The sequence below is a fragment of the Vulpes lagopus genome, chromosome 10 (genome assembly GCF_018345385.1).
Source record: "Vulpes lagopus strain Blue_001 chromosome 10, ASM1834538v1, whole genome shotgun sequence".
Lineage (NCBI taxonomy): Eukaryota > Metazoa > Chordata > Mammalia > Carnivora > Canidae > Vulpes > Vulpes lagopus.
The window spans coordinates 20752363-20777161 of NC_054833.1; the positions used below are offsets into that span (position 1 = coordinate 20752363).

General features: G+C 39.8%; 1 protein-coding gene across 11 annotated transcripts in view; it reads right to left on the reverse strand.

Moving 5' to 3' along the window:
* Positions 1 to 24799, reverse strand: part of FARS2 (phenylalanyl-tRNA synthetase 2, mitochondrial) — a 502588-nt gene that overhangs the window by 409458 nt on the left and 68331 nt on the right. For 2 of the 11 annotated variants that reach the window (XM_041772862.1, XM_041772864.1), the window contains one exon: positions 7437 to 7466. The exons of 7 other annotated variants lie outside the window; for them this stretch is intronic. The gene's annotated coding sequence lies outside the window, so the exon portion shown is untranslated. Of the gene's footprint in view, positions 1 to 7436; positions 7467 to 14544; positions 14594 to 24799 lie in introns of all 11 variants that reach the window. 2 more of the 11 variants (XM_041772867.1, XM_041772866.1) reach the window with 1 other exon arrangement.

Below are 24799 nucleotides of genomic sequence, written 5' to 3' on the forward strand. Positions count from 1 at the left end.
GAGTCACTAACTGGGCACTTTGCATACATCATCTCATTTAGTCACCTTTGCAATCCAAGGTTGATATTTTATAGAAAAGGAAAATTGAGATTCCAGTTAACACACAAAAAAAAAGGGTATATAGCCCCCAAAGCCCCCAGTTTTTCCACTGAAGTGGATAATGGGGATAAATTTCAGTTACCACGATCAAGACCTCTTGCTCCCGACATGGCTTCCGGGGGCGTTGAGCAGAATTATCTGGTGCAAGGCCGCCTCTAATGCAGACGGAGGCCTCCGGAGATGCCCCTGCGCTGCCTCTGTGCCCTAACCTCGCTCCTCATCACACTGCCTCCTCCCTAACCACCAGCTCACCTGCCAATACCTGGCCTGCCGGTGGAGAACAGGGAGGTAGAGCGAATCCGGGAGGGCACAGAGGCTGCGCGAGACAGGAGGTGAAGGCCAGGCGGCTGCAAGTCAGCTGGGTCTGTTACAGGTCCCTGTGACTCTCCTACGGCAGCCAGCGCGTCACCTCCGCGTCCCCTCTCCCGTGCAGTGATGGCACTGGCCAGCAAACCCTCCACGACAGCCAGTCTCTCAGCAGGAAGTGGTCACGTGGCCTTTGTGAATCACGACTTCAGACACAGATAAACCGGACCTGGAGACCGCTTGCCTTGAGGTCACCACATAAAAACCCAATGGCTTCTGTGACGTTTGGTGGACTGAAATCTGGGCTGATGTCCATTTCGGTGACTGCTTAGCCAGAAACCACCAGTGAGGGCTCAGGAACGGAGGCATGGAAGGGCAGAGCCAGCCTGGTGCTTACAGCAAGGAGGCAGGGGGCACTTCAGAGCGGGACAAGGCTCAGGCTCAGCTGCCATCGGACCCACGGACCACCGCCACATTTCAGTTTATTTGAGTTAATAAATTAGTTCTCATCTTTTAAAGGGCCTGGGCCAGGGGAGGGGGGTGAATTTCATTTTGAAACTCTTAAGGGGTAACATGGATGCCACCGTCTTAAGAGGAAAGCAACGGGAGTCTATGGGTTGGACAACTGACGAGACCAAGGCCCTCTCCCAGCTGCCAGCACCTCCCTTCTCTGTGGGGGAGCCTGCCTCTCTGCCTGTCAACACCCCTGGGCATCGCAGGTCTTAACATTCAGCATGCTGGTCATCTTTCTGTATGGTTCTTCTTTTCCACTTTTGTTTCCACGTTCCTACGTGGACCTCTTTATTTTTATGTCATATTGTAAATTTACATCCTTGTTGTAAGCTGCCTTCCATTATATGTATTAGAGAAAGGTAAAAAAAAAAATTTAGATTTTTTTAAAAAGAGAGAAAGGTAAAAAATAAATCATAATAATACCCAGTTTCTTCTCTGTCCCAGGCTGGAAAAAAAAAAAGAAGATTAATAAAATAAACTTGTTCAAATTATATCTAAATAATACTCAGTTTCTGTGTAAGGACCTAAAACTTTAAGTAGAATCACGCTGACCACATTAGAAAGACCATAAAACCAACTTGGTCATCTCGCAGAGGGAAAACAGCCCCAGAAAACACTCAACAAGGATCACCATGTTATCTGTGGGCATGCCACAACTTTACAGCATGACGTCCATGCAACCAGCACTTATAAATGTTAAAAGGGGATAATATTCAAACCATCTCTCCTAACCACGTATCAGCTGATGGACACACACATCCCACTGCTTCATCACAGTAAAGCACAGTAACCAACAGTTCTATTTTGCCAAGCAACATTTACTTGTGCAATAACTTAAATATTGTGTCACATTTACTTATTTTTTGAAAATGAGTGGAAATGGAAAAACACAAGTGCTGATTCTAACAGTACAACTGAAACGAAGATGGACATAATTAAAGGTATATAAGTGATGGCTCAACATCAGCTGGCCAGTTAGGAGACAAAAGCTTTTATGCAAAAGTAATAGGGAAAAAGGACAGATATCTCCAGCACCAAGACCACAAGGTCTAAGGACATTCCAAGCAATGAGGATGACTGATAGAAAACTTTAAGACAGTGACAAAAATATTAAATGAAAACTACCATCAGAACATTCCAGTAACTCAAATACAGAGTGGGGTAGGGGGCGGTTCGTGGGTCTATCTGCCAGGTATACATCTTACCACAAGAATCAGCGTAACTAGAACTTTCTTAAAAAGAAGAAAGGAAGAGATACCATCAAAGTCTACATCGCTAGTTTCTGCTCTACTCCTTAACAAAACTACCACTGGTAACTCCTTACTCCTAACAGTATTAACAGTTTACTTCACAGATTACAGATAGTAGGATTACTGACAGAAGCAAAATCCGAGCAACAAAATTACTACTTTGTAAAACTGTCAACATTTCAGTTTGACATAAGTTAAAATTCTAGAAATACATGTACGCTGCATAACACCTGGATATAAAACACATTTATCTTTTAGTTTTCTGGGTATATAAAACCACATGTTTAATTTTTATATATTAAAGTTTTAAAACTTTTAATTGTGGAGGCAATTAAAAGCTGGTTAAGCATCTGCCTTTGGCTCAGGTCATGATCCCAGGGTCCTGGGACAGAGCCCTGTGTCGGGCTCCCTGCTCCTCCCTCTGCCTATGCCTGCCACTCCCCCTGGGTGTGTCTTAGCTCTCTCCCTGTCAAAGAAATAAAATCTTGGGAAAAAAAATAATAACTTTAATTATAAATTATGAATGAAAGTGGACAGTAGTCCATAGTGGCACAGAAAAGCCTGGAACCCACTCTCCTGGGCAGTACATCTTTTGTATTTCTTTTGCTAGGCTTCTCTCCTATGAGTAGACTGTAATGGCTTTGGGACATCTAATCCGGCTACACACTAGCTATCGGTAATTGCTAATGTCATTGGCAGAGAAGTCCAAGATCCATAGGATAGATATAAATGAAGCACTAATCAGTTGGATGTTCCTCCACTCCATTCTTAGTGCATGAAAAAATGTGGTGAAAGGCAATTCTCATTTACTTTGTTATTTTTTTAAAATAAAGTACATCCAAGTGAAATTAGTAGTGAATCATAAGCAAAAATTCATGGGTTAGAGAAGGAAATAAATCAAACCACAAAAATCTCAGCCTCATTTATAAGCTCCTCACTGCAAGACAGGAGGTAAACAAGTAAATAGATGAAATTGTTCCTCCAAGAAAAGGCACTCAATATTGCCAAGATATGCAAGGTAGCCCAAGAACAACTATCGAGATTTCCATTCATATGTAATGATTTGGTTGAATATAATAAAACCAGTAAAATCACAGAGAGTCATAAGGCTAATAAGTAGAAGGTAAAACTAAAAAATTTCAGTACCCTCTTTTTCTTTTAGTGGCCTGGGAAGTTATAGACTTTCCCACTATTTTCTTCTAATAAACTATTTAGGTCTTACTCACACAGCCCTACAACTTGCTATATTTTCTGTCTTTTAAAAAGTCCCTCTCTTGATCCCATCTTCCTCTCTAGCTATTATCCCATTAATTTCCATTCTTGTGCCACAAAACGACTCCAAGTGTTATATATTGATGTCTCTAACTCCTCTGCTCCATCAACAATGGAGCATGATTGCTTCAACAATCAGCAGCATTTAACAAAGTTGCTCCTTTCTTTTTCTTGGAACATATTCTTCTCTCAGATCTAGCTCTTCCTTGCTGGTCACTAGCTTATGCTTGCTCATCACCCACCTCTAGACACTGAAGTGCCCCAGGGCTCAGTCCTCAAGCCACTCCTCTTATACTACACTCACTCCCTATGTAAACTGATCCATTTCACAATTTTAAATATCATCCATAAATTGAAACTTTCTGATTTTGCCTCTAGCTATAACCTCTTTCCCTACACTCCAAACCTACTAACCTACTGCCTGCCTACTCAGCATCTCTCCCTGGATGTCTAACAGTCATTTCAAACCTATCACATCCAACACTAAGCTCTTGATTTTGCACTGCCCCCTCCAATGACTCTTCCCTAGTTCGTCCTTTTGGTGGATCAAGTAAGAAACCTTGAAGTCATCTGTGATTTCTGTTTCTCATGCTTCATGTTGAATTCATAAGCAACTTTTAGGAGCTCTACCTTTAAAACAAAATCTTAATGGAAAAGCCATTTAAAAAAAAAAACAAACTTTACTTTCCACTCATTTTTAATAGCAACATATGAAGCCCAGAAAACTTATGTAGTATAACTTATGTGTTATGATCACTGTGAAAATAACATTTTTGAGAAAAAAATATACATTTAGGAAAGAATAGTACACAAGCGTGTATCATGATCATTATTAAGACAGTATTGTTGAAAAAGGGGAATATATAGAAAAGGCTAGTAAATCTGGGAAGCATGTAGGAAAATTACAAGAAGCATGTTCCCAAGTACTGAGCACCAAAATATAGGCAACCTGCCACTCATTCATTCAAAACACTGCAGCAGTGCCAAGTACTAGGGATTTGTGGGAAATGTGACCCAGCCATTTAACACTGGGGGAAATTATAAACATGTCTCAAATACACAGAAAGCAAGCTAGAGTGCTAAACGCCATAAAGATTACCATAAAGCACCCTGGGGCTCCAGGAACTACTGGCAGAGATAATGAGAGAAAGCCCTCTCATCGAGGTGAACTGAGAAATCCTGCCAGGTAGACAGGTTTGGTAATGAAGTGGATGGGAAAAAAAGGCAGGTCTCTTATACACAGGGAAAGGCAATTCACTGCTGCAGAAGCAGTGGATTCTACTCAGAGCCTCAGGACAAGTGACAAGCTAAGCAAAAGACTGCTGAGGAGAAAAGAAGGAAGACACCTGCATATGGGTAAAAGTATGCAAGGTGGGAAGCAAACACACCAAAGCACAGGGAATAGGTGGCTTCAGCTTTCTGAGAGTGGAGACAATTCATGAGATAGAAAACACATATCACAAAACCAAGTTAATTAGTAAGAAAGTTACCTGCATACTAAAGGAAAGATAATTCTGCTGAGTCTCTAATGAAAAACTGAAAACTATTTTTTCTATATAATCAATAGCCAGTATAACAATTATCCAGAAAAGTTGGATTTTACTTTAAAATCACTAAGCTTTTATTATTTTTGTTTTTAAAATATTTATTTGAGAGACAGAAAACGAGCAGGGGGAGGGGTAAAGGGAGAGAATTTCAAGCACACTTGAGGGGGGAGGGAGGGAGCCTGATGTGTGGGACTCAACTTGGGGCTTGACCTCACCACCCTGAGACCATGACCTGAGCCAAAAGAAAGAGTCAGACAGTCAACCAACTGAGCCTCCCTGGCGCTCCCTCATATTATTTTCTAATTCTGAATTTCTCTTTCCCAATATCACCAAGTTTCCACTTAGAAACATAAAAATAAGAAAAATATGTAACAATCTATTTAAATTTTTGCTTTCTTTTCTTTTTTAAATTTGATTTCAATAAGTTTTCAAAGCAATTATTTTAACAAGTTTTCTCTAAAATTGTAATTATTCTTCCAAAAGCATGAACAGATTTCAGTGATGCATTACCAAGGAAATGTGACAATTTCACAAAAACGTTTCTTCATGGTAGAAAGTAACTTTAGTCTCTAGGTAAGTTATAAAATCATTTCTAACGGAGCAATTATTTTACAACCAATGATTTTTTTTAAATTTAGGACTTTAGCCAACATAAGAACATAAAACAGAAAGTAATGGGACAGGACTCCTAGAAGGAAGAAACCAAAGCATTTTTGGCCACAACAAAACTATCTAAGAAGCTCAAATGAATCAACTGATAAACTACTAGAACAAATAACAGTTTGGTCAAGGGAATGAATTTAAAATTCCTAAAAGTCAAAAGCATTTTTCAATCCCAGCAATAAACAACAGGAAATAAAGTCATAATGAAAAAAATCATTTACAGTAACAAATACTAAATAGTCCTCCCTTATCCACAGTTCTACCTTCCACCATTCCAGTTACCGGCAGTCAACATGCTGCAGGAGATGATCCTCCTTCCAAGTATCGTCAGCAAGATAGTAGAAGCCTAACATCAGGTCACAGTGCTTGAATCATTCCCCTCACTTCATCCCCTCACATGGGCATTTTATCATCTCACATTATCACAAGAAAGATGAGTATAGTACAATAAGATATTCTGAGAGAGAGACCATATTCACATAACTTCTATTACAGTATGTTCTTAAAATCATTATATTTTATTATTAGTTATTGTTAATCTGTTAATGTGCCTGATTTATAAACTTTATTATAGGTATGTGTATATATAGGAAAAAGCAGGATATATAGGATGCAATACTGTCTGTGGTTTCAGGCACCTGCTACGGATCTTAAAACGGATGCCTTGTAAATAAGGAAGGACTACTGTGTATAAAGAGGCCAATTTGAAGCAAATTACAAAAATTTACAAGCAACCATGAAAGAAGATCAGAATAAATAGAAAGTGACATATATTGACTGGGAAGATTTAATAGTATAAAATGCCAGCTCTATCCAAATTATTTTAATGTAATTTCCAAAGAAATTTGTATGGGAGTGGTTAAGAGGACTTTAAATAATACTCAAGTTAATTTGAAAAATTAAACAAGTGACAGAAGCTAAGAATTTGTTGAAAAACAGTAAGAGAAAAGCAACAGTGAAAACTGGCAAAAGAACTGACAAAGCAAGTAGATTCTGAGATATTTTTAAATTTAACATATCCTCATAAACCAATGTAGAAGTAAATTATATCAGAAATAGTGTGAAACTATTTGGGAGAAAAACGAACTCATCTTCATTTCATGTCCTATGCCTAAACAGACTGTGGAGACTTCTGTGGAGAGTTATATGTATACAAAAGAAAACAAACAAAAACAGAATACTGGTGATTCTTTAAATGATCTGGGGTTAGGAATGACTGTTCTACAAAAGAAGCAAACGTAATAAATGGAAGGCACATAAATTTGACCACATGAAAATTTAAGACTTTTGATATTTATAAACATCAAATAACTTGAACATTAAAAAAAAAATTGGGGAAAATCTCTGCAGTAAATGACATAGTCAGCCACTGTTTACTTGAGATCTGGTACAGAGTATCAGCTCTTTGAAATGCTGATGGCCTTTTCAACATTCTATGCCATATAAATAGATTTTTGCATCATTTTAAATACAGATCTGGAAAACACAAGTCTACATTTTATTTCAAAAACAAACCTGGGCTTTTAAAAATAGTTTACTTGTGCATAGATTTATGAGATCCCACATATGTGAAGAGATATCTTTGATCTTGGAAACAGTTTGAAAAGACTCAGAGCTTTCAGTTACACAGGTATAAAATAAAGTCTCTGAGATTTTAAAAACCATCAGACTGCCATATCTTTGTTCTTCCAGAGAAAAAGCTATCTTACTTTTTTAACTGTAGAAAGATATATTTAGAACTAAGATTTTTTTCTTCCACTCTGAGCTTTCTAAAAAGCAAACTTACCTTTTAGTTTAATCCCAAAGGAGATAGTAGCTGAAAAGTAAAAATAAGACATGATAGGAAAAAAGCTGAAAATTAATGGTTCAAATACCTTTATGCTCTGTGATTTTTTTCATATTAAGTCTAATAAGTAAGAGCTGTTTGAGGAAACAGGCACACTGTTTCTCGAAGTTTATACTAGAAAGACATTAAGCAAGTGGGGGTTCCTCTGAGGTCCAGCACAGCAGAAAAAAAAAAAAAACACTCCCGCCTCTCTCCTCTATAAAAGGCCAAATACCTGCCCCAATGGCATAAAAAGAATGGCATCAAATGCATAGATATCCAATATCTACTTCACTTGTTATACATGTAAATACTAATACTATTTGAAAATATGACTAAAAAATGACACCAATGTTTGCATGTCAAATATTAAAGTTTTGTTTTACTTTCTACCTTGAGAATATTACATATTCCTTGATTACTGGTCACACAATTTCTCCAAAATCTAACCTCTAGAAGTAATAATGAAAAGCTCATTCATGACATTTCTACATATTGAATCACTTCATGTGATTTTACTTCACCTAATAACATGGCTAAAGCATTTTAAAAAGGGAGGGTTTATATTGTAATTGCTCATTGTTCATAACATGTTAATTTTCATCTAAGAATCCTGCTCAGAAGTTTGAGGTCATTTTTATTTGAATGATATCTGTGCATTTAAATAAATTCTAAATTAGAATATTGATCAAAAAATAACATCAATATGTAAGTGCGAGACACAAATTTTAAAAAACACATCCATTAATAGTTTCACAGATATGATCCATCAAACCAGAAATCCTCAACACTCTGAAGAAGGAACAACACAAAGCAAAGGCAGCACAGAGTTACCTTGACGGTTACCTATGGATCTTTCCCTGGCATTTACTGGTTTGTCATTCCTACCTGCCCTCTCTAAAGAGCACTTGTTTCCCTTTTTGGCCTAGGTCATAACAAAGGACCAGACAGGAATGGAATTGAAATGGACATGGAATATGCAAATGTATGAGCCACTGAAAACAGTAAAAACCCCTGAAGTGAGGATACTGATTTGGAAGTAACAATTCTGGACTACTACATCCTACTAGAGTATGGTCACACAAGCCAGGGAACCAATGTTCTTACAGGTCTAATGGCAAGAAGGGGTCACATGACTTAGAAACCAAAGTTAGTTCCATCACTTTCAGAAAAATCATTACATCATCATAGAAATCATCAAAGGGCAATATCAGATCATAACCTTAACTGATAGATAGAAATCTTTGCTTCAAACAGAATAGGGCTTATATACACCTGGAGCTAATGGCAAAGAACTAGGGTTCCACATTACTACAAGATAAGCAAATATTGACTGAATAATTTCTTAAATTATGTCCCTGATATTAGTGATTCATAATCATTTCATGCTAAAAAAAAAAAAAAACCAAATAGGGAAATACAGAACAAAGAAAAAAATCATTAATGTTATACCACAGTACCAGAACTGTAAAATATACCACACTTGAGACCACCTCTTTAAGACTACTTAGAGCCCCAGGCAGGGGTGAGATGTGAGATGCAACATTCACTATGTGTTGCCACTAGGGATTCTTCAGTGTCAAGTTCTGACATCATCATTACTACTCCACCACCATCTTCACCATGACCACTGCTCATATAATTTACTAAATACTCATTATTACATCTGAAACCATAAGACGTTCTTTATACACAAGATCTCATCTATTGTTAAGTCAACAGACTTGAGAATTTTATCTGTATTATCAGACTCCAAAAAACTAATATTATTCAATGAAAAATCATGTATGTGGCAATAAAATTCAAATGTTATAAAAGAGTAAACATGAAAAGTAAAATTCTACTGCCTCCTTTACCCCCCATAAACATTTTCTTTGTGTTATGCAATTGTATGCATGTTTGTACAAACATGTAAGCCCCTTTCCCACAGACTTAATTTTTTAAAAAATGTTAGCATATCTTTCTGTATCATAGTCTTTCTTGCCAGTTAAGAATTTACACTGATAACATTGCACAGAAGTAATGCACAGAGATCCACCTCATTCCTTTTCACGATGTGTATTCCAAATTCCATCACATGAAAGCCCCACCATGTATGTATGCAGCCACTTTCCTATTGATGAACATTAAAATGTTTTCCAATATTTTGTTAAAATGAATAAATCTATTAAAAATACTCCTATACACATATGTTTGCATACACATTCTAACATTTTTAGGATAGGCTCTTAGAAGTTGAATTGCAAGGTCAAATGGTTATACATTTTAAATTTGAACGGATACAATCAAATGGATCTCTCAAGTGGCAGTTCACTATACAAGTCTCACCAAAGAGCCCCACCAATTATGAGTGACACACTCCTTGTACCCTTTGTAGCACCATAAATGATCAAACCATTTCATCTCTATACTGACAAAGTTTTACTAAAATAAAGTTACATTAAATATTTTTTAAGAACATTTTTTAAGTCCTACTTTTGTATAAAGAACTGTTGTTTAAATCACCATCCATGAGGGTAGCCTGGATGGCTCAGCGGTTTAGCGCTTCCTTCGGCCCAAGGCCTGATCCTGGAGACCTGGGATAGAGTTCCACGTCGGGCTCCCTGCATGGAACCTGCTTCTCCCTCTGCCTTTGTCTCTGCCCCCTTCTCTCTATCTGTGTCTCTCATGAATAAATAAATAAAATCTTTAAAAAAAATAAAAAATAAATCACCATCCATGAAATCAAAGAGTTTAAAATGTATGAAGCTGAAGTATCTCAAATGTATCTCAAATGAAGTATCTCAAAATGAAACACAGAAATACATTTATAAAAGAACATATGATTAATTAAAAAGAGAACAGCCCCAAGGTTCCAGAGGTACAGAAGAAGGAACAGCAAATGCTAACAATGACTGGAAATGCATTCATGGAAGGAGTAAGACTAATAACTCAAGTCTGGGCAGCCAGAAAATTACAAGGAAGAGACAGCAGATGGTGTACAAACAAGATGAGGGATCCCTGGGTGCCTCAGCAGTTTAGTGCCTGCCTTTGGCCCAGGGCATGATCCTGAAGTCCCAGGATCGAGTCTGACATCAGGCTCCCTGCATGGGGCCTGCTTCTCTCTCTGCATATGTCTCTTTCTCTCTCTCTCTCTCTCTCTCTGTCTCGAATGAATGAATGAATGAATGAATAAAAAAAAAAAAACAAGATGAATAAAGTCAAAACAAATACTTACATTACATGCTATTGGTCTAACACCAGGCCAGAGGTTGCCAAAATAACAGGCCAGTCAGACAAGAAAAGCAAAAAAAAAAAAAAAAAAAAAAAAAAACAAATAACACAGGTTAACAGTGGCAGAAAAGAATTCCTAAAAATCAACTCTAAATGGAGACCAGCAATTCAGAAAGGTTCTAGGTGATTATATCTTTTAAACAAGGTTCAAAACCGTAGTAAGCCAGGACTTTTCTTGCACATTTTATACATGCACTATAGGATTCCCTTAAAAATATCTACTTGATATAAGCATGCTGCTCAAAATAGAAATAAAAAATGAGGCTATAACTTCACCACTTTGTGTTTTATCTTGAGGATAACTGCAATTCAGTCATTTCAAATCTGAGACAGCAGCAAGCTCTAGCAAAAACAAGGGTTTTGAAAGAAAACGCCCTGGGTTTCAATCTGCACCCACCTTAAATTTTGTAAAACCTCTTCTGCAAAATGGTTACAAATGCTATTCAAATGAAATTATATAGATATAAGATAGATAGATAGATATAGATGATATTTAAACCTAGGGAGAGAGAAAGAGAATCTACATATAGAATATAGCTGGGTGCCTGGCATACAAAGGGAGTTTCTATACACAAATTTCTTTTTCTTCCCTTTCAGCCTACCTCAAATAAAACCAAAATATATAGTACCATTTAAATATTAACTGCTCCCAAGCACATATTTTAGTTTCCTCTAATTTCACTAGCATAATCCCATCAGAGCAGTTAAAAAAAAAAAAGTACTCAGTGATAGTGTCTAGACCATTCAGAAAAAAGAATGGTACATTCTAGAAGTTACCAATAAAAAAACAAAAGAAGTATTTTGTTTTTTTTTTTGAAAAAAAGTATTTTGAACTAAATTCAAGAGGTGATATAAGAAACCCTGTATTAATATAACATTCTTGATCTATAAACCTAAGAATTCTTCATTTTGCTGAATAAAAGCAAATTCCTAATACTTGCTATTCTATATTCTTTAATACTGAACCACTGGTTTTTTGGGTTTGTTGTTGTTGTTGTTGTTTTTGTTTTTTTTTTAAGATTTTATCCATGAGAGACACAGAGAGGTGGAGACATACCAGAGGGAGAAGCAAAGCAGACACCCCATGGGGAGCCCTATGTGGAACTCGCTCCCAGGACTTCTGGGAGCCATCTTAAAGTATCTTTACTGGATCTTAAAGTAATTCCCCTTTAAGATCATGACTAATACAGCTCAACCCTTGTGGGATTCTAGTCATCCTTCCATATGAGCCTTTACCCTACTTGCCCTCCCCATTTTCTCACTAGCTGCTTTGGCATAATATCATGGACAATATATTGACAAATAGCATTGAAACCATGTAATACTGACCCTGTTTTCTTCATTTCCTCTCTGGCTCTAAAATAGCTTATCTGCAACATAACACAGGTATATACCTTTGGGTATATTAAAAGTAAGATTCTCTGAGAGAGCACAGTTTTAAATAAAGCAACTTAACTTAATCTGAGTGGCTCAGCTACTTTAAGTATATCATCAATCATCAAAACCAGCCAGAAACTGCTAGAGTAGCATCTTCCAAACTTTACACAAATAAATCTATGAGTTCCTTAACATTCCATGCTTTCAATTAGCCTTTCTATGGCTCTGCTCATTTTTTTATAACCATATACTTCTTCCTATTGATTTTTAGTACTTCATATATTGGCAGGAAACCATTGCCAACCTAATATAATGCCATGCATTTATGCAGTGCTTTTAATTAAGTCATTTTGGAATCTCCTTAGCATTTTGATGAAGACGATACGTTGTTTTCCTTGAAGTAAAGGCAGTTGAATTTTTCTTTGCACTTCCAGGACCTGGCCCAGTGCCTGCTACATGGTAGGTGCTCAATATCTGTCACAGGTTGCTACAGTGACAAAGTCCTGGCTTTTAATCCCAGTTCCAGTACTTTCCAAATCTAAACTGGAACATGAGCAGATCATATGATCTCCCAGGACTTGTCTCTTGTCTGAAAAATAGGAATGAAGAATATCTATTTCATAGAGTTTCTGTGAAAACTAAATGAAATAGTATATTTAAAATCAGAATAGTTGGTACATAAGGACTGAAGAAATTATAGATGATTCTCACTAAATCACACATACATCTTCACCCAAATTCTCTCTGAGGTCATGAGTTACATAGGTCATGTCAGACAATAGGTTCAGAGTAAGTAATTCCCCTTTAAGACCAGTAACTATAGAGACGGGGTTACTAAGCCCTAAGAAGCAGTAATGTGCGCTGGAAATCACCTTGACCATTTTAGAATATTTCCTACAACTTGTTTCATGGTTCGATGCTGTCATTATTGATCTCACACTTCCTTTAGACTCAAGTCTACAAATGACCCATTAACAACTATAATATGACTCCTAGGCCAGCTAATCCCTCAATCCTTCTTGTATCTATGCCCTTCCTTGTATCCAACCCCTGTATCTAATCCACTTGGTACTAACATTCCAAGGAGAAATAGAGATGAATTTCAGTGAAGCTAAGTTCCTGGGCTAGATAAGAAGAAATCCCAGTCACCAGGAGAACACTATTTTTTGAGCCCTTCTGTATGACCAGACGTATTATCCTAAAATATATAACAAGTATAGTACATGGCAGGCTGGATGTGGATGGGGGAAAGAGAGAAATTTGAATGCTAGAAGATATGAAACACAGCTCTGGTTAATCTCTCATTATGAGTATCTAAATACAAAGCATTTTAAAACTACAACTTTCTAGTCTTTAAACACACCTTGAAATAGGCAACATAAGAATGAGAAAGATCATGACTAATTCAGCCAAGTAAAATAAGAGAGAAAACAAAATCTTTTATCCAAAAGACTATTTAAGTATAAAAACTTCAGAGTACCTAAGAAATGATAGTCCAAAAAATATTTGGGGTAAGATTATAAATCAGTTAGTACTGATCTAATGTCTACTATAATAAAGCAAACATTTGTATAGTCTCTTAGGAGTTACAAAGTATGTTCCAATACTTGCATGATGCTACTAGTCAAATCTACCCAACAGAATAGAAGTAATAACTAAATCTCAAGGGGAGGCAGGAGACATAATCCAAAGTGGTCTGTTAATGAACATGACATTTCTTTCATTACGTGTTTCTCATTTTTCCCTAATACATAATATCCCTACATTTGTTGTAATCTTATGTACAAAATAAAGCAACCATTAAATGATCCCTAAACAATGGGGTTCAAAAAACATTGAAGGTTAGTGAACACAGTTGTTGGAACGTGGGATGCCTTGAAAGGTGCTGCCAAACACACTGTATCATCCTAATACACTCTCCTATGCATCTCTTCCATTTAGCTGCTCCTGAATTGTAACCTTTATAATAAGGCAGTAAATAGTAAGTAAAACACTTTCCTGGGTTCTATAAGTCAGTCCAGCAAATGACTGAATCTCAGGTGGGGATTACTGGAAACCTAAGATTTATAGGTAGTTGGTGAGATGTATGGGTAACAAGCTGGGATGGTGACTGGCATCTGAAGGGGCTGGGGGTGGGCGGGGGGGGCGAGGGGGAGTCTGGTGGGACAAGTACTTTACCTGCAGAGTCCGAACTAAATCTGGGTAGTTAGTGCAGAACCAAACTTTACTGCAGAATACCCAGTTAGTATCTGGAGAGGTAGAATACAGGGTTAGTATGGGGGGAAAGAAACAAAGAAAGGATGCATCTGGTATCAAATATTTTATGAATAAACACAGCTCACAGGCACTTCAAACATAGCAGGACAACAATAATGGTCACCTAAGAGACAACGGTAAGTTCATTCTCAATTTCACTCACGTTTTTTCTTTTTTCTTTTCACTCACATTCTTGATTTTGGAACATCACTCTAATGTTTGGAAAAAACAAATAAAGTAAAGCACATGAGTGACTGTGGAAATCAATATGCTATAAAATTTTTAAAATACTCCAAGTAGGGATCCCTGGGTGGCGCAGCGGTTTGGCGCCTGCCTTTGGCCCAGGGCGCGATCCTGGAGACCCAGGATCGAATCCCACGTCGGGCTCCCGGTGCATGGAGCCTGCTTCTCCCTCTGCCTGTGTCTCTGGCTCTGTCTCTGCCTGTGTCTCTGGCTCTGTCTCTCCTTCTGTCTCTCAAGAATAAATAAATAAAAAAAAAAATCTTTAAAAAAAAAATCTTAAAAAAAAAAAAAATACTCCAAGTAGTTGAATTCAAATTACAAAAGTTACATTCCACCAACCTCATTATGAGTGGAAACAGCCCTACATGTTTTATACTAAAAAAATTTATGAGACTGGGTGAAAATCCATGAAGCCAAGGGGTAGCTGAAACATTGTACCCTATCACTCTAGAACCTACCCACCATAAAGCAGGACCATTTTAAAAGGCATGCTCTGCCCTTTGGAGACATCAGCAGCCCTGATGGAAGTAGCACTGGAGACATTGCCTCCTTCTAACTTCTCTGACAAGGCACTCCCTCAGTCCAGTTCAAGTGAATTTCATGATGCTGCCCTCCACAGCAGGGGTTGGCTGCTGAAGGTTTATAAGTTAATGTCAAGAAATAGTAGTGGGGAAAGAAAAGCTGTTTAAAATGCAGAACTGGGCTCACTTGCAGAAAATAAACTTCTGTTTATATAAACCACTGTTGACAAAGAAGTTCACAGAACAACATTCTAGGCCTAGGAGCTGCAGTGTACAGTTTTCACAACTAAAATGGCTCAGAAGTTGTTCTTCCTACAACTAAGAACTTACTGCTGAGTTGTTCACATTACACAAGAATCCCCAACAAAATACACATCATATATTTAAAGACAAAAGGAATAAAACAGGAGATACCAAGATGCCTAAACTATACTGCCATCGCTCACACTTCAAAAAAAATAACAAAATAAGAGTAATAAAAAGCTGTAGAAAAGGATGTGACTGACCAGAGGGACTGGCTTAGGAAACTGAAGCAGATATTTCCTCACAGCCTATGGGAGTTTCGGAGAGCAAAGCTAGCCAGAATGTGAGTCTCCCGAATCTCAAGTTGCTAACATTTCATAATATGACGTTGCCAATGAAGAGGCTAACACGGGATCCTAATGAAAGAAAGGAGGGTGTCCTACCTTCCTATCATTCATGCTCAAACCTAACAAGCAACAGGACTGCTCTGCAACACCACACTCTTATTCTCTAGACCACATTCTCTAACAACTACACCCACAGTGGATTGAGGGTAGAAAGTGTTAGTGAGAAGGATGAAGCAGCCTCCTGCTATAAATAAAAGAACATCCTACATAATGATAGGTAGACTCTTACCAATTTATTTTCTCACAATGTTCGGGAAAGAGGGTATTTAATTCTGGCCTAACCTGAAATCCAGTATAAATGGATGTCTGATTTAACAGAACAAAAATAAAAGATACACATTTAGTTATTTTAAGATCTAAAAATACTAAGATCAGTATTTTTAGATGATCTACAAAGAGCAGCATGAATTTGAAGTACTCTCTTTTTACTCTTTAAAAACAGATCTCTTCTATCCCCTGTCTAATCTCTGAAAGGAGTAAAATTTCCCAATGTGCCACTAGAAGTCAGCTGTACAAACCAGCAGTCAGTATGTTGTCTCAGTAAAGCCCAGAATAATGTCAACCCCCAGTGGAACCCACAAAGTGGGAGTCAACACAAGCAAGGCAGGCAGCAATGCAGGTGTACCTGTCCCCCTGCCCATCCCCCAACTGCCCTTCTCAAGGAAGGCGGACTGTGGTCTAGTCAATCCAGGAGGGAGGGTGAGAAAGGAGAAAAGATCAACTCACAGCTAATGGCATGTAAGGACACATGTTGAACGCGGCAGACCCTACGGGCAATCCTTACCATATACAATGTCACCTTTTCTATGTGTTCTTCTCTTCACCAACTTCACAAACGATGTAGATTTTATGTCAAAGAACAGGAAAAGTGTGAAGTAATACCTGGCACCATTAGCACAGTGCTGATTAAATGAAAGATAGTAAAGAAATGTTAGAGGTGTTTTCCTTCCCTGTTTCTCCAGGGTGGGGGTGGACTCAGCTGAGGGCTAGAAAGGCAGGATCTCCCTCAAGAGGTCAAATGCGCTGTCACCCCAGCATAAGGGATGAGGCTATGGAGCAGCTGCATCCGTGAGGGGCCCGGGCTGATTTACCAGGCTCATGATGATGGTTTCTCAAATCTGCGTGTAACGCCCTTAACACCAGGTCTGGCTACCACCCTGGTTAGCTGCACTAACTAGCTCAATTCGTAAGAGTATTCAGAGCTAATTATCAGACACTGGGAAGTAAATTAATGCAAAGTATACATAAGTCACTGGCTCAAAATGCTGCCTCCTGGGAAAGAACAGCCCACACCCCAACTGCAGGCTCCCCACACTCACTACTCTGAGCACCTGATGACACTTGCACATGGAGCTACAGTAATGCTCAGAGCAAACACCGCTGCTTTCAGGGCTCATTCGGGGTCTCCCATGTGGCCAGTCTGCTCTGGGCCCAGGTTTTAGAGGGAGCAGAGTGACAAGGCCATTGTCCCCAGAACCCAAAGCCTTAACAAAGGTGGCAGAGGAGTGACAGAGATGAGGAGCCTGCCTATTTGCTCAGCAGACCCTGCCAACCACAGACCCTGCTAGTGCCAGTTAGGGTAGGAGGAACCGGACCTGTCCTGGAGAAGGACCTGCAGGAGGATCTCAAAGCAGCCACTGGAAGCCCTGGGGAAGCAGCCATGTGGGCAAGGCTCGCTCTGCAGACTTGCCAGGACGGTCCTGTGCCGGATGCTAATGATGGAGGGAAACGAAAAGTGCTCCTCCTGATAACATGTCAGGGTCCCTGCTCTAGAATCTGTGATCACTGTCTGGAATAAATATCCTTTCAGTCACCAACATAATGACTGAGCTTGCTCTGGGGCTCACCATAAGTCCTGAGTCCAGGGAGTTACACAGCAGTGGAAAGTGGAGGCAGAGTAAACACTCCACTGATGGTCACTTCAGATGAACTAGACCAACCACCTTGGGAGTTGCTTCAGTCATATAAGGATGAAATAGGAGGGAATTTTCAGAGCAAATAATGTATGCATATTCTGCATTTTAAACATATTCACACCCACACCCACAGCTTAACAAAAACACTGTCCCTGTGAATGATCTCAGTAGTAGCTGAGAAGGCACCTCAACACTTCCTCCCTGACAAAAATGTATCCTTTTAAACCCATTTCTCCTATTATTAGTGGTATTTAAAATGTTTCCTTATTTTTATTAAACTACTGTACTTTTTTTTAAATTGATGGTGCTTGACATTTTTAATACTACAGTGATGACTGTTTTATAACTATTTTTCCCTCACATACATTGTAGATATTAGAAATTTTTGGCTATTGGCATTTCATCCTTTTTTATGGTGCCTGATTTAAAAAAAAATGTGAAAAAATTAATCACTAAGCATAAATCATACTACTTTCCAAAACAAGTAAAACATTTTTTCATGGTTAGACTGAAAAAACATGTAAAATAATTCTGATAGTTTTAGGAAACTGTTGATTAAGCTATAAAATTATGCTACATGAGAAAAACCACCAGAAAGCCTTGTGGCTCCTGCTCTTCAGCAACTGAGTGATCCCTATGACTCCTAAAGCTTAGAGGAAGCCTGACAAGCTGAAACAGGCCCCAGATAGGGAGGCAGACTAAACAGGTGGGATCATGCCACTCCCCACCTGCGACTGGATGGGTACTCAGCATACCCATTAGGAAGAAAAATTACTAATGCACCACTCTGGCATTTCTTTAGCCGCTATATTCAAGCTAGAAGTAGATTTGTCTCAAAATACTCTGGCACTCAGTATGTCAGCAATTCCACTCCCCTTTGAAAAAGAAAAACAAAAATAGCATAGACTTTAAAACATCCACCAGACCTGCCAGCTTACAAGGGGATGAGATATCCAAGAGGAATGGATATGTTACGTATCCATGGAACAGACAAGCAACAGAAAAACATTCTTTTTAACTTAAATAGACTAAATAAAATTAAGAGGAACATGTTTAAAAGTAAAATCAATTTTTGAAAAATGCTCAGACTTCTCAAGATTAGTGCCCACGAGGTGCACGGGAGTACAAGGAACCAGGTGTCTGCCGCTGCTTGCCAACAGACCCCTCCCTGCGACCAGACGGCACGTCTCTGCACACGACAGTCTAAGAAGGCAGGGAAGTGACAGAGGAAACAGGAAGTCTGTTCTCAGGGGAAAGCCAGTCTGACTCCCTTGAATTGAACACAGTAACCTTAGGGCTCATCCTCCCAGAAGCGGGACGGCAGCTCAGGGGCTGCGAGCCACCCCCAAAACGCAGAGGAAAGGCTAGATCCACCACTCGGCAGGCTGAACTGGTGGAGCAAACAGCTAGATTCCCCCCAACACTGCTTGCACACCGTTCACCACATACCCACATTTGGGGTCCCTGAGTGTGCACCCGTCACACCTTGGAAGGTGGAAATCCGTTCCACCAAGGCGGCTCAACTGCACCTTCGCCAACACTTTCCAAAATGTGCGAGTAGCAGAACAAGTGAGAAAGCGAGATGATGGCCGAGAGCTGGGAGGGTCCGCGCTGTCACGGACGGTGGGATGGAACTGTCACAAACACCTGGGGGGAAAATCGTCCTCTCTTCCCAGCAGTCATCCCTGAAAAGAGCAGTGACTGGCAGGTAAGGGAAGAGGAAGTGGAATAGATTATAAGTTAATTGGTATAGAGAGCAAATCCCAGAAGGAAGCTGCCTATTAGCTTCGAGCAGGTAAGATGTATGTGCGCTATCCCTGGTCTTTCCGGAATAACTTTACCGCCCTGTGCCATCGAGCTGCTGTCACCGCAGACCCAGGGTCAGCGGTGGAAAATCCTTGGTGAGGGCAGCTTCCTGCCTGCCATTCCCTGAGGCGCAGCAGTAATGAGCCCTCACCAGCCTGGTCATTCTGCTCCGTCCTCCAGGAAACCCTGGTAAGACTCTGGGTGACCGCGGCTCTCCATCCTAGTCGTTCATATTTCAACAGAAACTCAGGATGAAAAGTCTTAAAAAAATAAAGACTTAAAAGCCTAACTTACTACTTGTGTGATTTGGGGTGTAAGGAAAGCAGCAGGAAGGAGGCCTTTTGAGGATCTCTGACAGGATTATAGAAAAAAACCGCACCTTCATAAGACCAAGCCGTGGTACCTCCATTGTGCAAAGCAGGGTAAGACCAAGACGGCATGAAAGGTTACATGAGCGTTATCCAGTCCATCATAACTATGTCATTTTACATGACACAGGAGGTGCTTAAAATAATAGAAGAAAAAGAAAAACTTTCTTTACAAGTAAAATATTACAGATCAGAGGAAAAATTTCTAAAATTTTTACATCTTATGATAATTAAATTGTATGCCATACTCATTCCTGTGGAAATAATGGTCACAAAACACAAAGAGAAATGTTTGTAATCTGGTGAGTCAGACAAACGTTCATCAGGTAATCATGTAAATATAAATTTACATGGGAAACAACCTAAATGTCCCATAGAAAAATTATGAAATAAATGATAATATGCTCCTATGATTTAATATAATGTAGCCACTGGAATTGTTTTAACCAACTTATAAAATTATTACAGTAACACTAGGTACTTAAAAAGGTATAAGAAAGGTATATTTAAAAAGATATAAAAGTGTAGGGTATAATCCCTCATTTATAAAAACAATGCATGTTTGCCTGTGCATAGGAAATTTGATTATATAGCCCATTGAACTATGGGTATTCCTGGTAAGATTGCAGAACATTGAACATGTTTTCATCAAGGAGTACTGTTTTTGCCAACAAACAAGTAGATTTGTTTTTCCATTGTTTGAATTTACAATGGGATGATCTGCATGCTTTAAATGGGAAACTAAAGCCTTTAGGTATGTTTTTTCTTGGTGGTTTTGTTTTGGTTTTGATGGGGAGGGGAAGTAAGCTAACTGTCCCTGAGGACTCTCCTGGGGGGAAACCCTCATCCTGTGGGGCCCCTGGAAACGTGACCTCCCAGCACAGAGTCCCTCTCAGTGCTGCCCCAGCAGGGACTCCTCCTTCTCTGTCCCGGTGGGTCTTGGTTTGCTTTGGGTTTTGTCTATATTGGAAGATAAAAACTTGTGTCCAGAGGGAAAGTTCCACAAATACTCCCAGGGATGATGATGAAAATTTGATTTACCAGTATTTCTGTTCATCTGAATAAGCTCCTGTATAATTAATCAAAGTCTTGATTACTGTGGACTAGTTCTATTATTTTATATTTGAAAGCTCCCATCTTCTCTAATATTACATAGCAATACCTAAAATATACTAGGTAGATAGACCATAGCATCAGATGAATAAATGAAAGAACCTAGCCTTTGATCCTTGCCTCATATCAGCCTCATCCAGAAAACATTCCTGATCCATCTCAGTTTACAGAGCATTCTCTCTCTCTTCTGATATTTCCTGTAGTTCTTTTTTTGTAGCTACATTACAGGGAAGAAAGAAAAAAAATATTCTTTGGTGAGCACAATTATGTGCCAGGCACCGCAACAGTCATATTGAAACAAGTCTGTGCCAAAAAGGTTGCACCTCAGACAAAGGACACGCCAAAAACTTAACCGCTAAATTTTCCAGTGGCCTCACCAAGCAGTCTGAGTGGAAAAAGCTCAAGTCCCAGCCTAATGGAGATCTCTGGACCCTATGCCTGAAGACTGGAGATGGTCTGAGAGGACAGTCGCCCAGAGCATGCTGCAGCTCGGAGGATCTGCCATTGTGGCTGAACCCAGGGCATGGAGACATGTGCTCACCTTTCTAGCTCCTGTAAGATTCAGGTAAGTGGTAGCTGCCCAGTGAATACGGTCATCTCACAAATATATATTATACATATTACTTTGGCTTCTAACATCCCCTCAGGAGTCAAAATCTTAACTACTTATATACATTAATTGGCACAATAGAAAAGGATTGGGCTAGGAAGGCTCTTCCAACTCAATAAGTACTTGAAATATGCAACAGCTGTTCAGCCTAAAGTCATCAGTCCACATTTGCTCTCCAACTCAGAAGGATTTTGATGTGAGGCAAAAGAGCAGGTTGAGGCCAGAAAGACACTCCAGTAAAAAGCTATAACACCAGGGCAGCCCTGGTGGCTCAGCGGTTTAGTGCCGCCATCAGCCCAGGGCCTGATCCTGGAGACCCAGGATCGAGTCCTGTGTCGGGCTCCCTGCATGGAGCTTGCTTCTCCCTCTGCCTGTGCCTCTGCCTCTGTGTGTGTGTGTGTGTGTGTGTGTGTGTGTGTGTCTCACTAATAAGTAAATAAATCTTTAAAACAAAAAAAGCTATAACACCAAGGTGGCCAACTTGCATGCCAAAGGACCCACAAGGCACCATGCCTCCTATACACAGAGTTCCATACACCCTTAATGTTTCTAGTACCATGGACAGCTTCACTTCCTTTCACATTTTCAAGGCAACATCTCAAGCAAGACCATGTCCTGCTTCAAGGACTGTATGCAAATTAATTCACAGGGCGCTCAGAAAAGCACTACACAAAGTGGCTCGCTGTCTCATCTCTCATATGACTGAATTATCTATTTAAGAGACACAGTATAGGGATCCCTGGGTGGCGCAGCGGTTTGGCGCCTGCCTTTGGCCCAGGGCACAATCCTGGAGACCCGGGATTGAATCCCAAATCGGGCTCCTGGTGCATGGAGCCTGCTTCTCCCTCTGCCTATGTCTCTGCCTCTCTGCCTCTCTCTCTCTCTCTCTCTCTCTCTCTCTCTGTGACAATTAATTAATTAATTAATTAATTAAAATAAATAAAATAAATAAAATAAAATAAAATAAAATAAATAAAATATTAAAAAAAGAGACACAGTATAACCAACCTCAAAAGGATGGCAGAACTGGGACTCCGGCACCCCCAGATCTGAGCCATAGAGCCACTCTGTACTGTACTGGGTAGAAAGCACTAGCTCAGGACAGGAGATCGCCACTCACCCCTTCCGTGCTGTCAACAACCTGCTTACCCTCCCTCACCATTCACTTCCCAATCTGCTAAGAGGGCATTTGTGGCTAAAATGAATTAGAAGGCAGAGAAAGTCTTTGTTATTTGTCAGTGTTAATATCATTGCTGTATAATCTCAAGGCAGTGACAACTCTATATTCTCTAAGACAAATACACATGTCTAAAGATCCATTCAAATCCATAGTCACTATTTAAGATCCATCATCACAAGCAAATCAGAAAGATACTTAGTGCTTACCCATTAGTACTTGTGTTTATTTCTACAAAACCATCTCCCCTCCCAACAAACATGGAAGAAAGGAGGGAGAAGGGCAGGGCAAGGGAGAAAGGCTCCAGGTAGAGTCTAATCTCTGAAGTTTTACCAGGTATGGGTAAAACTGGGGGCTGGCCTCTCTACCCTCCAAGAGGGTTCCTGGCAATTCTATGAAACTTAAGCATCACAGCTGTTTTGTCCTCAATGCTTCTGAATGCCACGGAAGTGCCAGATAGCTTCAATCCCACAGAGAGAACTCCATCCTCTTTGTACTTTGTACACCTCCATCCTCTATTAGGCAAAGTCCTCTGAGCTGGCCAGGCCTTCTACATACAGCTGGGAAAAGGTGGCTCAGCCTGACACTCCACCACCATTGCTGGCATTGTTGGGGGATGAGGAGACCACAGGGGAAAAGTGGGAGAGTAGTGTTCGGGTGGTAATCTTCATCTCCTGCCTGGGCAGGGACTTACAGTCACTTTGGCTGTTCTGCTAGCTTTCCACCCAGACTCTTGGTCCTCATACCACTGATTTTTCTATCTTAGAGAACAAAGGAAAGGTGGGAATGACAATATTTTGCTGCTTGGATTTACAGAGACACTAGCCTCTACCCCACAGGATGGAGAGGGACAACACTGTTGGTGGGATCAGCTGTAGGCAGGGACTTCATGGTGACAGAATGTACTCCAGCTGGGCTGTCTTAGTAGCCCAAAGCCCACAGATGGTCATTAACTCTTCATACTTCAGGCCCATCATTGAGTCGTGCATCTCTTCCCACTTGTAGCCCATGGACAGCACTGACTTAGGCTGCTGGGTATCCTTGTAGTCAGGAGTGGCTCAATGTATGGCTTCAGTTCCTCTTCAGGGCCCATGTCTGTCCACAGGTCGCTCATGATTTCCTCTAGAATGCCTCTGTCGCTGTGGTTGTGGATCAGGAATCTCTTCAGTGGGTTTTCACTCTCTATGGACATGAAGAAAGAAAAGCCGTATATTCCACACAATATCCATTCCCACAGGTCTTTTGAGTTCTGATCCCTCAAAAGGCAGGAAACTGGATGACTTCAATGCTCCAAACATCCACCAAGTAGGCATCAGAAGTACGGCTCCAGAAGAATTCCATGGAAAAAGGGGGGTCTGCCACAGAAGGTATTCAGCTTATTGACAATGGTGAACACACTGCCAAAGCCAAAGTCCACAACCTTGATGTAAAGATCAACATCAAAAATCAGGTTCTCTGGCTCTAGGTCCCTGTGGACAATACTCTTCTGGTGGAAGAAGCACTGTACAGTGGACACTCTCCAGAAAAATTTGCTACAAGCCTCTTTTCCATGTGATCACAGTCCACTAGGTAGTCAAACAGCGGCTAGCGTATGCTCTGAAGCAGGCAGATGTACCTGGGTCAAGACCATCTCAAATAGTTTCATGTTATTAGGGTAATTGAAGACCTTCATGCTTTGGATTTCAAGGAATAGTCTCTGGAGGCCGTAAAATCTCTGCTGACTCCTATTAATGACCTTCACAGCCACTTCTGTTCCACAATATGCTGAGTCAACCTTGAAGTTGTCCTGGCCAATGGTCTTAAGGAGCTGGTAACTGTCTATATGGATGTCCTCATTAGTATGGACTGCTGCAAAGCCCTGCAGCATGGAAACTTGCTAACTATACTACCGATACTAGCTAAAGTTATTAACTAAAAAAATAAAAATAAAAATAAGAGAAAAAATGGAAAAAAAATAAGAATTGAAAATATAAATTTTTTAAAAAGAATGAGGAGAAATGAAAGTAAAAGTTTT